We start from the raw sequence: 13,943 nt of genomic DNA on the forward strand, positions 1-13,943 counted from the left end.
TGTGTGACGTGCTTAGATTTTCCGGAGTCTTAATTTTCCTTGTCTAAACAGAGGTCATGGCGCCTCCCTCTCAGATCAAACAGCCCTGTATGAGTGGCTACAACGTTTGGTGGGCTCAGGGCAGCCCCTCCTGCCCCCTTGCTTGGGAGCTCTCTGCAGAGGCCTGGGGAGCTGCGTGGGGTCTTTCTACCTCACCTGTCTCCCCACCCCCACCAGGTCCCCTGCCTGACTCCAGCATACCCAGGCCCTAGAAGCACCAACTCCATGGCTGCAGCTGAGTGGAGTGTGTGCCTGCCCAAGCCTAGAGGGGTGCTGACCCCTCCCTTGCACAAGTAGACATCAAAGGGAAGCAGGAAGCAGCGGCCTGGCTGACCCACAGCGGGTGGGAGAAGTGCAGCCTCACAACTGCTGGGGATTTTCCATCCCACCAGGATTTCCGCGGGACACCCCAAGTCCAGCCTTTGAGGCTCCTCAGGAACCAGAGTTTGGCCTGGAGCCATTTGGGGTAGAGGAGGGGGGCCAGGCTGGGTGGCTTAGGGGTGTGGTTAGGCCTGCTAGGGGGCTCCTCTTCTCAGTCTCCCCATGATTTGCTGGTTACTGGCTTGAAATCTGGGCCCAGACCCATTCCAACACTGAACCCTGAGCTCCCTGAGACCTGGCTGGCAAGGACAGGTCCCAATTTTTACAGGGGCCTGAGAGGAATAGAGAAGGGATCTCTGCCCCTTCCCTTCTCAGTCATACCTCCTTGACAGGGGGTCATCAGAGTGGGCTGTGGTAGGTGCACCAGGGAAGCGACCATACAGAGGAGGCTGGTCGCAAATCCTAGGGTGCCTGGGAAGGCCCTATTGAAATGCTGCAGCAGCTCCTGTGCAGGCAGGGATCTGTATGGACAGCTGGGTGGACACAGGTGCCTACTGACCTCCCAGATCCTTCAGCAGAGCTCAGCCCTGAGTGACAGCCCAAGGCAGACCTGGCTACCTCAGCCTCTGGCTCACAGCCCTCAGCCAGAGCCCTGAGAGGCCTGGGATCTCAAAGCTGCAAGGTGGGAGGCCAGAGGAGAGAAGCCCGGAGCTGGTAGTGATGCTGGCTGAGTGAAAATTGCACATGTCCCAACACTGTGATGCTCCCTATCCAGCCTGGGCTTTTGGCAGACTTCTGTGCTTTGTGGAGGAAGCTGGCTCAGATTCCTCCCCTCCCTGTGCAGTTTGTGTGTCAAGGTGTACTTGTCACACCCAACTCAGGATCTCTTGCATCACTTTGTGGGTCCCTGTCCCCCAGAGCTGGGACTGCTGAGTTTTAGCCCTAAGCTCTTGCTCCCGTCTTAGCAAGTCAGGGCCCAGTATTGCCCTTGCCTTTGCATCAGGATGGTAAGCTGGGCATGCTGTGCATCACAGACCTGCATGGACCTGGATTGGGTTGCCTCTATCTTCAGGCTGGTCACTGGGCAGACACAAACCAGGGCCTCTGGCCAGAGGGGACAATGGCTCTGAGTTACTTTTGCTGCTCTTTAGGGGTGAGCAGGGGCTGCTTGTGCATCATAGTGCATCACAGGGGATGCACATTTACAGTTGAAAGCTACTGATCCTGGGTAGAAGTGGGGCTGAGTAGGACTTCCCAGCCTTGAACATGGGTTTGTCATCCAACTGGGACCCACATTTGATCCAGCAACCATGCTCTGTGCAGCCTGGGCCTGAGGGCAGCCATGCTCATGTGAAAAGTGCTAGTAGCCAAGCTGCCATTCTAGTCACCACAGCTGTCTTTGCAGGAGCACATTGCCTAGCGCTGGGAGCTGTCATTTCCGTGACAGGAGTGAGACTCAACACTGGGTGAGGGTGGGGGTATCTGTTGGGAATTATTTCAAAACAATTGTGGAAACTTGGCAGTGGAGGGGCTCTGGGCGTAGGTATCCACAATATCCTAGTCAGGGGTTGGGGTACCCTGGCTCTGCTGATAAGCCCAAGTGAGCATACTCCTCCCCCGGCTTGGAACAAGTGGGACGGGCCAGGTGACACTCAATGTGGTCTGTGGTCTGGCCTCACAAGCCAGTGGCAGTACTGGGGTGGCAGACATTTGCTGTGTGCTATCCCAAGGCCTGAAGGTCACACAGCTAGGTTGGAGCAGGGTTTTGGGCAGGATGAGTAGGCATTGCTGTGCTCTCAGAAAGGTGAAGCAAACCCCAGAAGCAAGGGGGTGAGACAGGGCAAAGGCCTACACTTTGCCATCAACTCAGGCCTACTCAATGCTGGCCCTGTCCCTCCCCTGCCCCTGCCCTATCACATGGTGCAAGCTGGTGGGGCTTAGAGTGAGCCCCCCTGACTCTCCTTGGTGTGGAGACTGAGGCCCAGAGTATACAGGCCTCACCCATGTGACCCAGCAGGAGGATGGGAGAGTGGGCCCAGAACTTGGTCAGGCTCATCCATGGAGAACAAGTTCTTCCCTAGTCTAGTTGTGGTCTGAGTCCTGGGTGAAGCCGGAGGCAGCCTGGGAAATAGGCTTGTTCTAGTAGGAATCGCATTCTCAGGAACGCTGACTGTGCGGGGCCCTTTCTCACTGCCACCTGGGAGGATGCCTGCCTGCTGTTCATTTGGGTGGACTGTCAGAGCACCCTCCCTGGGGTCCCAGACCAAAGGCCTGAAGTCCACATGGGGCCCCTGAACTTCTGGTACCTGTGTGGGCTTGTCCCCTCAACCCTGAGTGGAATGGCAGCAGCCAGCTGCAACCCTCCTAGCTTCCTGTCACGTGCTGTATGGAAGGGCCAAGAGCTGTAATCATCTGCAGATCCTCCCACTGCACCTGTAGGACTAGCGTCTTCTGTCTGGATGTGAGCAACTTGCTGGTGGCCTGTGAGATGGGAGTTGCACTGGGCTTCTGGATAAGGGCTTCTTGTTCAGGTGACAATTCTATGTGAAGGAGACCCATGGACACACATCTATCCCCTGCCCATGTACCAGGCAGAGATGGTACCTGCCCATGTACCCTCCATGACATGGCTGGGTCCCTGAAACATCAGACAGATCGATACTCTGTGTGCATGTTTGTGGGCAAGACACAGTGGCATGTGTGCCATGGAGTTTGGTAATGGGAGGACTGAAGTAGTGCCTCTGTGTGAGCTGTGCCAGCCATCCCCATGAAGGGGGCATTCCATGCAGATGGGGATCCTCTCCAGGCAGCTTCTTCCACACCTGATTAGCTCTGGCCATCAGACCCCCTGTGCCAAAAGGGGCCCTTCCCTGGAATCTGTAATTCTCACAGGCTGTCCCATACATTTTAAATCCAGGAAATGTGCTCACCCATGAGACAGGGATGGCAAGAAGATATGAATGAAAAGCAGCCAGTCCGTAAAATTGGAAGCCATTTCGCTCCTTACCAGGTACAAAGATAACATGCTGCATGGATCAGGGACACAAACTTACCTACCTTATGATGTAGTGAAAGAATCTGTAAAACTTCTGTCTCAGCATACTCCCTGGAGGAAGCCAATCACAGGAGGCCTTGACTAGGAGACCTCAAGCCTTGGCATGTGCCCAGACCAGTGGGGAGGGAATGCTGGGAGGCAGTCCTCCCTTACCCCTTTTCTCCCAGGCAGACCTGCCCTGGGTTCTCTCCAGGCCCCTCTGCCCAAGCAAGTGCTCAGTTAGCTACTAGCTCCCTGCAAGTCCAACAAGCCTTTCTTTCCTGTTCCTTCTTCAAGGAAGGCTTAGCCTCAACTCCAGGGCCACAGACAAAGGACAGTCACTCTCCTCTGCCACAAAGTCATTTATGGGACATGGAGAAAGCATCAAATATATTGCTTTTCCAACACCTAACAGTGGAATAGGAGGAATAGAAGGGGAACTCAGCCAGAAAGTTCTGGAGCATAGTCTTTTTGCCAAAAGAACATGTTTTCAAATGAAAGAGGTGGTGCTGGGGCACTGAGGAATCAGGGTGATGGACCCCACTGGAGCTTGTCTCATGCTGGCAGCAAGTCCCAGGCCTCAAACACATACCTGGGCCACCTCAGGAGAGACACTGCAGGGAAGAAATGAGTTGCAGTGTTCCAGCCTAACCAACTCCCCTTTTGTTAATCCAATCCCAGAAGGTACTGGGTAGGGTCAGTTAACAGACAGCTGCCTGTCTCCTGGCAGAGTCTGACCAAGCCCCAGTGGGCGCTTCTCTTCCTAAGTCCTCTGGTGTACCCCATTCTTCAAGGGAAACAGTCCCCTTAAGAATCCATGTGAAAGGGTTCTGAAATTGCTGTACCAGTTAATGAATTATTTACTCTAAACAATGTCTTGATAAAGGGGGAGGATGAAGTTAGCTGATGTTGACTAAGGAGAGACAGAGTTGCCAAGGAAATTCTTCTAAATGAAAAAAAAGTAAAAGCAGTCAGCCGGTTTTGTCTGACTATGAAACGTGTCATAGAGCAGGCACCTTTAGCCATCTTTTGCATTTATGATTTGGAAGAGAGATGTAGCAGTGAGTGTGGGGCCAGGGAGGGGAATCCAGCAAAGCTATTCTGCGAGCTAGTGGCTGGGATTTTGGGGTATAGAGTAAGAGCAGCTAGCCTTAGAGGCCCATGTCATCTGGGCTGCCTCAGAGCTAAAGCTAGGTAACCAGAGGGAGTAAGGAAAGGCCTGAGTCCCAGGCTAGGCTTTTCACAGTTGTATTGAGATAGGAAATAAGGGATGTTCCTTGCAGCAGATGCAGGGCCCAGTTGGCTAGAGTAGTATTTGAAATGAGTTGGCATTTCAGGGCAGTGTTTGTGATGCCAGTCAGTAGGTAGGGGCTTCTACCTCTTCTTTAAGCCTTGCTCTATGTTACAATCTCTACTACTTCTCAGAAGTTTGAAATGTTTACTCTGAACTAAGCTCTATGCTTTAACAAGTTATGTTTTAATAGGAAAACTGTTATTGATGGAATCATATGTAATTCCTACATTTTTCCAGTTACCCATTCCTAGGGAAAGCTTAGCCATTGGACAAACCACCCAGAATCCCAGGAACCTGCATTTGCAGACAGCAGTGGCAGGCACAGTGGCCTAGTGTTGGGCGGGGGAAACCTGGCCTCTATGTGTCTGGTTTTGCAAACTAAAACACCATTGCCCATACTCAGGCTGACAGGTTCTGGAGGTGCCATGGACTCCTGCTCTGTATCTCACCTCTAGTTCCATCACAATGCATGAGCTGTCAGTAGGAGCCTTTTAATGCAGATGCTAATACCCATTCCTAGTGCTAGCCCATTCCCACACCTCCTGAGTTGGTGCAATATATCCTGGGAACAAGAAAATCTGAAGGCTCCTGGTCCTCAGGCTAGCAAGAGCCTTGTCTGTAAGAAGTGGGAGAAGGTCACCTCTCTCAGGAGGCAGAACTAAGGCTGCACAGCACAAGGGAGATGTCTGAATGCACAGTCTGGGTGGCAGAAGGACTCCTGTCCTTTCTTCCACACAGACCTGAGCACCTCTCCAGGTGCCACCGCTTTCTGTCTGGGAACATCTGCTATCCCCAAGCCTCAGTTTCCTGGTCTACAAAACTGAGATGGTCTCTTCTATACAAGGCCCCAGGAGGATCACTGCAAGTCACTGCATTTCACGGTGCCCAGATTTCCCTGCATTTCTAGAATGTCAACAGAGATGAGTGGGCTCAAAGGAAAGAGATTCCTTATGACTAGAGATAATTCTGGTCGACTTTGGACCCCAGCTTCTATGGACAATAGCATGTGAACATGAGCCCTGGGGAAGCAGGGATGACTGAGCCTGAAGAAGAGCTCTCAAGCCTTACACTCTCCAGACCAGCTTTGGGTTGCCTGAACCCCAGCATAGCCTTATGGAACCCCTGCCTGGGTCCTAGCACCTGGTTTGACCTGGGCACAAGTACTCGCTCACTCACTCACTCATCAAACATTCACTGAGGGTCCGTGACAGGCTCCATATGGATTAAGCACTGAAGATAAAACACTGAACAGAAACAGCCAGCCTATACCCTCATGATCCTTGAATGTGATCGAAGGAGCCAGCCAGTAAACCCTTTACCACAAATAAACACACAGTTACACATTAAGAATGGGAGGGGAGGTATGTGATTTTTTACAGCCCAGTCTTAAGCGTTAGAAATCGGCTCCTCTGAGGAAGGGACATTTCAGCTAAGAACCACAGGATAAGACAGTCCTAGCCTGGGGAAGGGGAGAGAAGGTCAGGAGAGAGCTTGATATGTTTAATACTGAAAGAATATTTGATGAGCTGGGACATCTCCTGCAGATCCACGGCTCCCTAGCTTTGTGACCCTGGGCCCTAGACTTAATCCCTCAACCCTGAGGAGATTATCTATAAAATAGGAATGATAATATTCTTGTGTTAAAAGCTGCTGTGAGGATTAGTGAAATGATGTCTATATTTGCCTGGCAAACAGGAAGTGTAAGTAGTAGTATCATTTGAAGATGATTCTTCAGCCTAAACGTGTGTTCATTATGGCCGGCGTGTTTTCTCCCCACCTAGATGGTAGTGCTGGGCCTCCTTTGGAGTACCTTGATGCTTGAGGAGCATGGATGATATGACCATAACCTGAGAAAGCAGGGACTGTACCCATTCTGGTCCTCCCAGGTCCCATGGCCCCCACAGGGCCCTGGTGTGTGATCAGTGCCCACAATACCGAATAGAGGAACAGACACATGGGAAGCAACGGCAGTTGCCTGGTCTTTAAGGGTGAGGGAGCACCTTCTCCTGAGAGAGGGAGAGATAGGTTGGGGGAGGTTGGGTGGGGGTGGGGAGAGTGAGCGAGCTAGAAACTTCCTGAAAAGGGAAGTTACTCTAGAAAAGGGTAAGTTCCTTCCAGGCATCATGGGCTGGCTTAACCTGGACCAGTTTGACTTTACTAAGTCCCATTTCTCATCTAGGGAGCCTGAGGCCATTAAGGTTATCTGGTCCCAAAATTCCCTGGAGCTGTCACAGGGATCCCCATTCTTTGCCTTTAGTCACCCCAGCCCCAAGAGCCATCCTCCACATGGAGTGAGCAGGGAGCTACAAGGAAAAGATGGTCACAGTTGGAGAGAGACAGAGAGAACCAGGTGGGCTGGTAGGACAGGAGGATACAGGGAGAAAGTGAAGCTCTCTCCTGGGGAGGCAGGAATACTCTCCTGCTTCCTTCTACCCGGCCTCCTTCTACCCACTCTTCATAGAACACAAACACTATAAAGATGACTTTTTCCAAACCCTCTTAGCATTCAGAAGTAGAATTGCTATGTAAGAACTTTTTCATAGGTGCTTTTTTGGGGGGGCATCTATTTAAAAAATAACCACATCATTAGTGAAATCTTCCAAAGTCTCTTTTTGGAGCCCAAATTTCACTAATGTCCACATATGAGGAGGCTTTCATAATAAAAGAACACATACCTATTTCACCTATGATGGTCAGTGCAATCTTGAAAACACTAGTAAATAGGGTCCATCAGCTTTAAAAATACAAACCCAAACTGGGTCATACCAAAATGCAAGGATACACACACAATAACCTGGGTGAATCTTCAGTGAAAAGAGCCGATCCCAAAAAGGTGATTTGCTGTGTGGTTCCATTTATATAATATTCTTGGAATGGTAAAGAAATGAAGAATAGGTTAGTAGTTGTCAGGGGCTAAGGACAGGGTAGGGTGAGAGGGAATTGGGGGTGGCTATAAAAGGGGGACATGAGGGATTCTTGAAGAGTTAGAAATGTCCTGTAGTGAGACTATCAATGCGATATCCTGGTCAGAATATTGTACTACAGTTTTGCAAGATGTTACTATCGGGGGAGACTAGGTAAAGGAGTACGTAAGGTTTCTCTGTGTTGTTTCTTAGAACTGCATGAGAAATCTACAATTATCTCAAAATAAAAATTTATTTTAAAAATCCCCAAATTTAAAAAAATCAGTAATCCTCCTAAAAATACCCAGAAATGAATTTTAGAATGTCCAAAATCCATACAAAGATAAAAAAAATATGGAAGGATGTTGCAATGGATTTGAACATGTGGGTAAACTGCTTCTATTTGTGGCTGGAAAGACTTTTTTTTTGAGGGGGGGAAGGCAATTCTTCATAAGTTAATCTAAATTGAACGAAGTTTCAATAACAAATGCCAATGGGATATGGATATACACGCAGATAACTTTTTTTGAGACGGAGTCTTGCTCTGTCGCCCAGGCTGGAGTGCAGTGGCGCAATCTCGCCCGGGTTCACGCCATTCTCCTGCCTCAGCCTCTCCGAGTAGCTGGGACTACAGGCGCCCGCCACCACGCCCGGCTAATTTTTTGTATTTTTTTTTGGTAGAGACGGGGTTTCACTGTGGTCTCGATCTCCTGACCTCGTGATCCGCCCGCTTGGCCTCCCAAAGTGCTGGGATTACAAGCGTGAGCCACCGCGCCCGGCCTTTTTTTTTTTTTTTTAATTAGGCAAGCTGAGGCCAGGTACGGTGGCTCACGCCCGTAGTCCCAGCACTTTGGGAGGCTGAGGCAGGCAGATCACTTGAGGTCAGGAGTTTGAGACCAGCCTGGCCAACACGGTGAAACCCTGTCTCTAATAAAAAAAAATTAGCCCGTCATGGTGGCAGATGTCTGTAGTCCCAGCTCCTAGGGAGGCTAAGGCAGGAGAATTGCTTGAACCCGGGAGGCAGAGGTTGCGGTAAGCCGAGATTGCACCACTGCACTCCCGCCTAGGTGACAGAGTGAGACTCTGCCTCAAAAAAAAAATAAATAAATAAAATAAAAAAATAAATTAGGCGCGCTAGTTCTAAGTTTATATGAAAAAAAACGCATGTCCTGTAAAATTCAGAAGTAGCAGCAGTCTGGCCCCTTGTGCTCCTCTAGCCCCCAACTGGCCTAACAGGCCCTAGTGTGTAGCAGGGACCGTTTTCCCATCACTGTCCACAGCATCTGGACAAGAATGCAGAGAACGGCAGATTTCAAAAAATCTAATCTGGGATCCTATGCGTCCTAAATAATCTTATGAGGATGCACTTGTATTTTTTTCTGATGCTGATACTATTCATTCCAACTCGCCTCCCCATCAGCTTTGTCAGGCACTGTGAATTGCATGGTACACATGATCACAATGGATGGAATGGCCATCATGAGGTATAGCAATACATTTAAGTAACACTGTGTCACTACTATAGGACAGGCACCTTTCTGCATACTTTACATTATTAATTTGTGTAATCCTAACAACCCTCTGAGGAAGGTACTCTTATGATTCCCATTTTACAGATAAAGAAACTGAGACTAAGTGACTCACTTAAGGTGTAGCAGGTAGAAAGTAGTGGAATTAGGATATGAGTTCAGACTCCAGACCCTGCTCTTAGCCCCTGTCTTTGGCTACGGATTAGTAAAGGAGAGCACAGCCAAGGGTGGGACAGGCAGCTGTAGTCCTCTGGACCAGCTTCACATGGATGGGGCTGCATTGCTACAGGTGGCCTAACTCAGACATGGAAACTGAGTTGCTGCTGCCCAACTCATGCCATGAAGCCATTTTGGCTTGCACAGCTTATAATAGCACTCTGGCTCTAGCTATGACACTTTATGGTGTTAGTGGGTTTTTTTGGTGGTTGGTATGGAGGAGGGGCTGGGCTACAAGTTTTAGATTATGTTTCTTATTGTGGGTTTTTTTTAATTTTTGAATTAGGCCTATTTGCTCTTTTGTTCTCTATTGAGTTAGCAAATTCAGTTTTTCCAAGATGCCCTGAAAGTATGATCATACACGTATACGTAATGGTCCTTGGGTCCAGCTGGCAACTCCTGTGCACCCCCGACCTGGATTCTGCCTTCCTTGAAGTGAGCCTTGGAAGAAACAAGTGCTCATGCTCCCTGACATTATTAGCTGCCAAGATGAAGCCTCAGCCCCAAACACCCCAGCTCCCTGTCTAACTCAAGAGCTAATCCTGTGTTTAAATCTTAAGAGTGTTTAGATCTTAGGCCATGCCATGAATTCCCCTGGTTGACTGCATTGTGAAAATGAGCTTCCTATTATTGGCTCTTAAGTAATGGAGATGAGGGGGAGTCCTGCTACACAGATAAGTACATCATAAAGTTACATAATTAAAATAACTGAGCTCTGGCCTATCAACAGACCCATCAGCAGTCCAGAATAGAGTCTAGAAATGGACACAAATTAAATGAGAGTTTGAAATATGATAAAGGTAGCGGTTGAAATTAGTAGAGAGATGATGATGTACTCAAATAAATAGTGTTGGGACAACTGGACAAACATATGGCAAACCAAATTGGATTTAATTACTATGTCAAAATCCCGATAAAGCAAGGATTTAAATGTAAAAATCGAAATAAAAAATGATAGAAGAAAACATGGAAGAATTTATTAAAACAATTTCAGGATGAGGAGGTTATTTCAAAATTTAAGGACCTCAAACCATAAAAGACTGACACAGTTGACTATATGAAATTAAAAAAATTCTGCCACCAGAAAAATATTATAGAAAAAGCCAAAACACCTAAGGAAAATTAGGATAAAATATTTTCAATGAATATGACAAAGCAAGTTTCTACAAATCAATAAGACAAGGTATTTTACAAAGTCCAAAGGGTATGAAGAAATAGTTCACAAAAAAGAAAAAAACAAATGATTTTAAGCATCTGTAAAGATAAAAACCTCATTTCCAACAAAAGAAATGTAAATTAAAGCTCCAGTGTACCATTCCTCATCTACGAAATTAATGAAGATAAAAACCTGAGTATACACTTGGTAAGGGTGGGGGAAGCAAGTGCATTTGTGCAGTCAAAGTGATGTAAATGGTACAGCCCTTATCTGGCAGTATCTATCACAGTATCTATCCAGTCCTGCTGGAAATGGGGGTAAAGGGAGGATCTCTTAAAGTAAATCCACTGAAAACGGAGACCAAAATTTTACAATAGAGATATTTGATTGGGAAGTTATTTTGAAAAATAACAGTAGTTAAAATATTTTATCTCATATGTAATAACAGTTGTTAGAGTTACAATTATGTACTCATTTTAGAAAAAAGCAAATCCAGAGGGGATTTTGGTTTGTCTTTTGTAAAACATTATATGGTAACATCTGAGGGCATCTTTTATACTTGGCAGAGGATGTTGGCAGCACTTCCACAGAGAGGATCATTTTTTTGTAGAAGTATGGCATGGTTTCACTGCTTGACCAAGAGGCCACCTGCATCAATTATCATCTCCCCTGCCGTCCTCTGAAATGCTTATCTAGGCATCAATCTTGGTTTCCTCTTCAACTGATTAACTGGTCTACTCTGCCCAGTCTCTGTTTGAGAAATTCTTTGATACCATTTTCTTTAACTTGATGAAATCTCCTATTTTGGCAAGATTTATAGTTCCTTTTTATAAGTTCCTCTTTACTTTGTGTGTGCTTTATATTGTCTTTGGTTGACAAGAGACAGCCAAAGAGATCAGTCAGCAGAGATACAAGTAGGGATAAGATGGATAGGGAGAAACAACAGTGTTCAATAGGGAGGGATGTTTCAGGGAAACTAATTTCATAAGTGGTCATTTCAGTAGGGAATATATTTGAATGGTTAATGGCTGCTGTTTTTTAGCTGCCCTACATATCCATCAATAGAGGATCTGTTCCATAAATATGGCACAATGAAACTCTGCAGCTGTTAATGAAAAGGAGATTTGCTAGATGTCTTAATACAGATCCATCTCCAGAACATACCAGTGTCTTCCTTTTAAGTGGTGCACACTGGGGCTGAATACTTACTAAAAAATAAAAGGGCTCCCCAGTCAAAGCTGACAGGTGTCATTACAGCATGACCCCTGTGGTAGATCCCAGCACAATACACTGGCCATCACTCCATTCTCTTTAAATGTCCTGGGGTTGCTTCATACAGCAGACCATCACACCCAAAGCCACTATGCATATAACTTGGTTATCTCCTGCCAGGCTTTAGTTCAGTTAGTGCTCCCTTGGAAATACTCAAGACCCTAATGAACTATCCATCTGTGAATCTGTGAAGCTACCAATTTCTTAGAGGCCTCTTTGGAGAGCTAGCTGTTGAATACCCAGTATGATGGTCCTTAGCCTTCTTAGATCTTTCCTGTACCACTACCTCTATGCCTTTTGCCAAATCCAAGTGTTCACCAGAAATGGAATTGATGCCAGAAAGACTAAAGCTAACAATCTGAGCAGAACAGTGAGCATGTCCTATCTGGGAAAAGTCCAGCCCAGTGGGCTAAATCTCTAGCTGAACACAGAGACTATGCTCCTTCCAATTATACTGGAAGCCCGACCATGAGAAAACAACACTTCAACTACACTGTTCAGAGCCATCACCTGTTCACACGTGTGTCTGTATACATGTACACACACATTTTGAAATAAAAATGCTTCTCAGATGTACTGCATCATAATAAAACAGCATTGTATGTACAGCTCAAAAAGAAGTATGGCATACCTATAAAAGAAGTCAAAGGCAAAGTGTAGAAAAATTCATACAGTATGTTATCATTTGTATAAAAAGGAGCCGTATCTACTAAGTACATGCACACACAGACACACATATATTTGTTTATATAAAATATGTCTGGAAAGATGAAATAGGAAAGTGTTGAGTGGTAACCTTTAGGGAAGGAAACTTGGGAATTAGGGTTGGGTGGGGAGAGTGTTATTTTTCACCCCTTTTGTACTCTGTATTTGTTTTACCATGTGTGTAAAGACTGTTTTATGATTTTTGTAGCACAACACTTGAATACATAAAGCATGATTGGCTCCCCAGAAGGCAGGTGTTGGCCAGGCAGTGGATGCACGGTAGGGCAGTGTGCAGCCCTGCATGCACGTGGCTGGTATGCCCTGCGGGCAGCAGCTCCCCGCACACAGTGCTGTGAGTCTCTGGTTCATGTCATTCTGTGGAGCAGGGGCTGCTCCAGCACAAAGAGGTTTTTGACAGGGAAAGGCAGAGCCAGAGTCAGGGCAGGCCCTGGGCGGGCTCCCAGAGAGCCCAACCACCCTCTAATAAGGGGTGCTCTCCACCCTATCTGAGGAGCAATTGGGATCTCCTAGGAAGTGAAACTGTTATATATGTCTTATTACAGAATTTCCAGTGGAGTGATTCTGAAAGAAACAAATGTGTATGGCATGTTGTGACTGCTATGTCTCATGAAATATTTACGTTTTTATGTAACTTTTTTCCATTTTCAGATCATCTTTTATTTTAATGCAAAACGACAATATATTTTTCAATTGATTTGCCCAATGTCTGTGTTTAAATGTTTTCTAATGCACATACGTGTTTTAAACTCATTAAAAAAATATGACTTAGATCCCATCCCACTTTCATGTTTTATATTGCCAAAACTCTGCTTTTTGGAGAGGTGGGTTATCTTCACTTCTGAAACAGTACTGCTTGGGAGCTGGTTTGGCCCTGGCTATTCTGGGGAAATGACACAATATTGACCTAGGAGGGGCCCTAATCTTTCCCCACTAGAGCACTACCTCTAATGGGGGAAGGATGGGAGAAAGAGGGTAGTGAACCCACCTTCAGGCCTGTCCACTCAGGACATGCCCACACTAGCCTCTCCAGGGGCTCTGCCCTTGGCATCCCCGTCCCCCACCTGGGCTCTGGCAGAGAAGTCAGGCGGGAAGAAGCCGGCTGAGTGCCCGCCACTGTAAGAGGAAACGAAGAGAAACAGCTCCAGTCAGCCCCAGAAGCGAGGCCTGGAAAAACTCTGCAGCTGGAGCTAACACAAAGGACTTTTCAGACCCTGCAGCCAAGGTGCCCAGTGAGCCTTTTTTTTTTTTTTTAAAAAAAAAAACAGCTATTAGGGTGACAAGCCTTTCCAAAGGCCAGCAGTTGGCGAGAGTTTCCAGGAAGCTGGTCTGGCACTGGGCTGGGATTGGAGCAACTTTAACAAGTTAAGTTCAGAAGGAAGGAGTCATCAGGAAAGGTTTAAGGTTCAACAAACTTTTCAAATTATTTTGCAAAAAGTTCTGGCTTTCCAATTCA

At 47.0% G+C, this 13,943-nt stretch overlaps 1 protein-coding gene across 5 annotated transcripts in view; it reads right to left on the bottom strand.

Annotated features, from left to right (window-relative positions):
* KCNQ1 (potassium voltage-gated channel subfamily Q member 1) overlaps positions 1–13,943 on the bottom strand; it is a 396,978-nt gene that overhangs the window by 162,306 nt on the left and 220,729 nt on the right. The gene's annotated exons all lie outside the window — the stretch shown is intronic.

This window comes from Hylobates moloch, unplaced genomic scaffold (assembly GCF_009828535.3).
Source record: "Hylobates moloch isolate HMO894 unplaced genomic scaffold, HMol_V3 SCAFFOLD_5, whole genome shotgun sequence".
NCBI lineage: Eukaryota > Metazoa > Chordata > Mammalia > Primates > Hylobatidae > Hylobates > Hylobates moloch.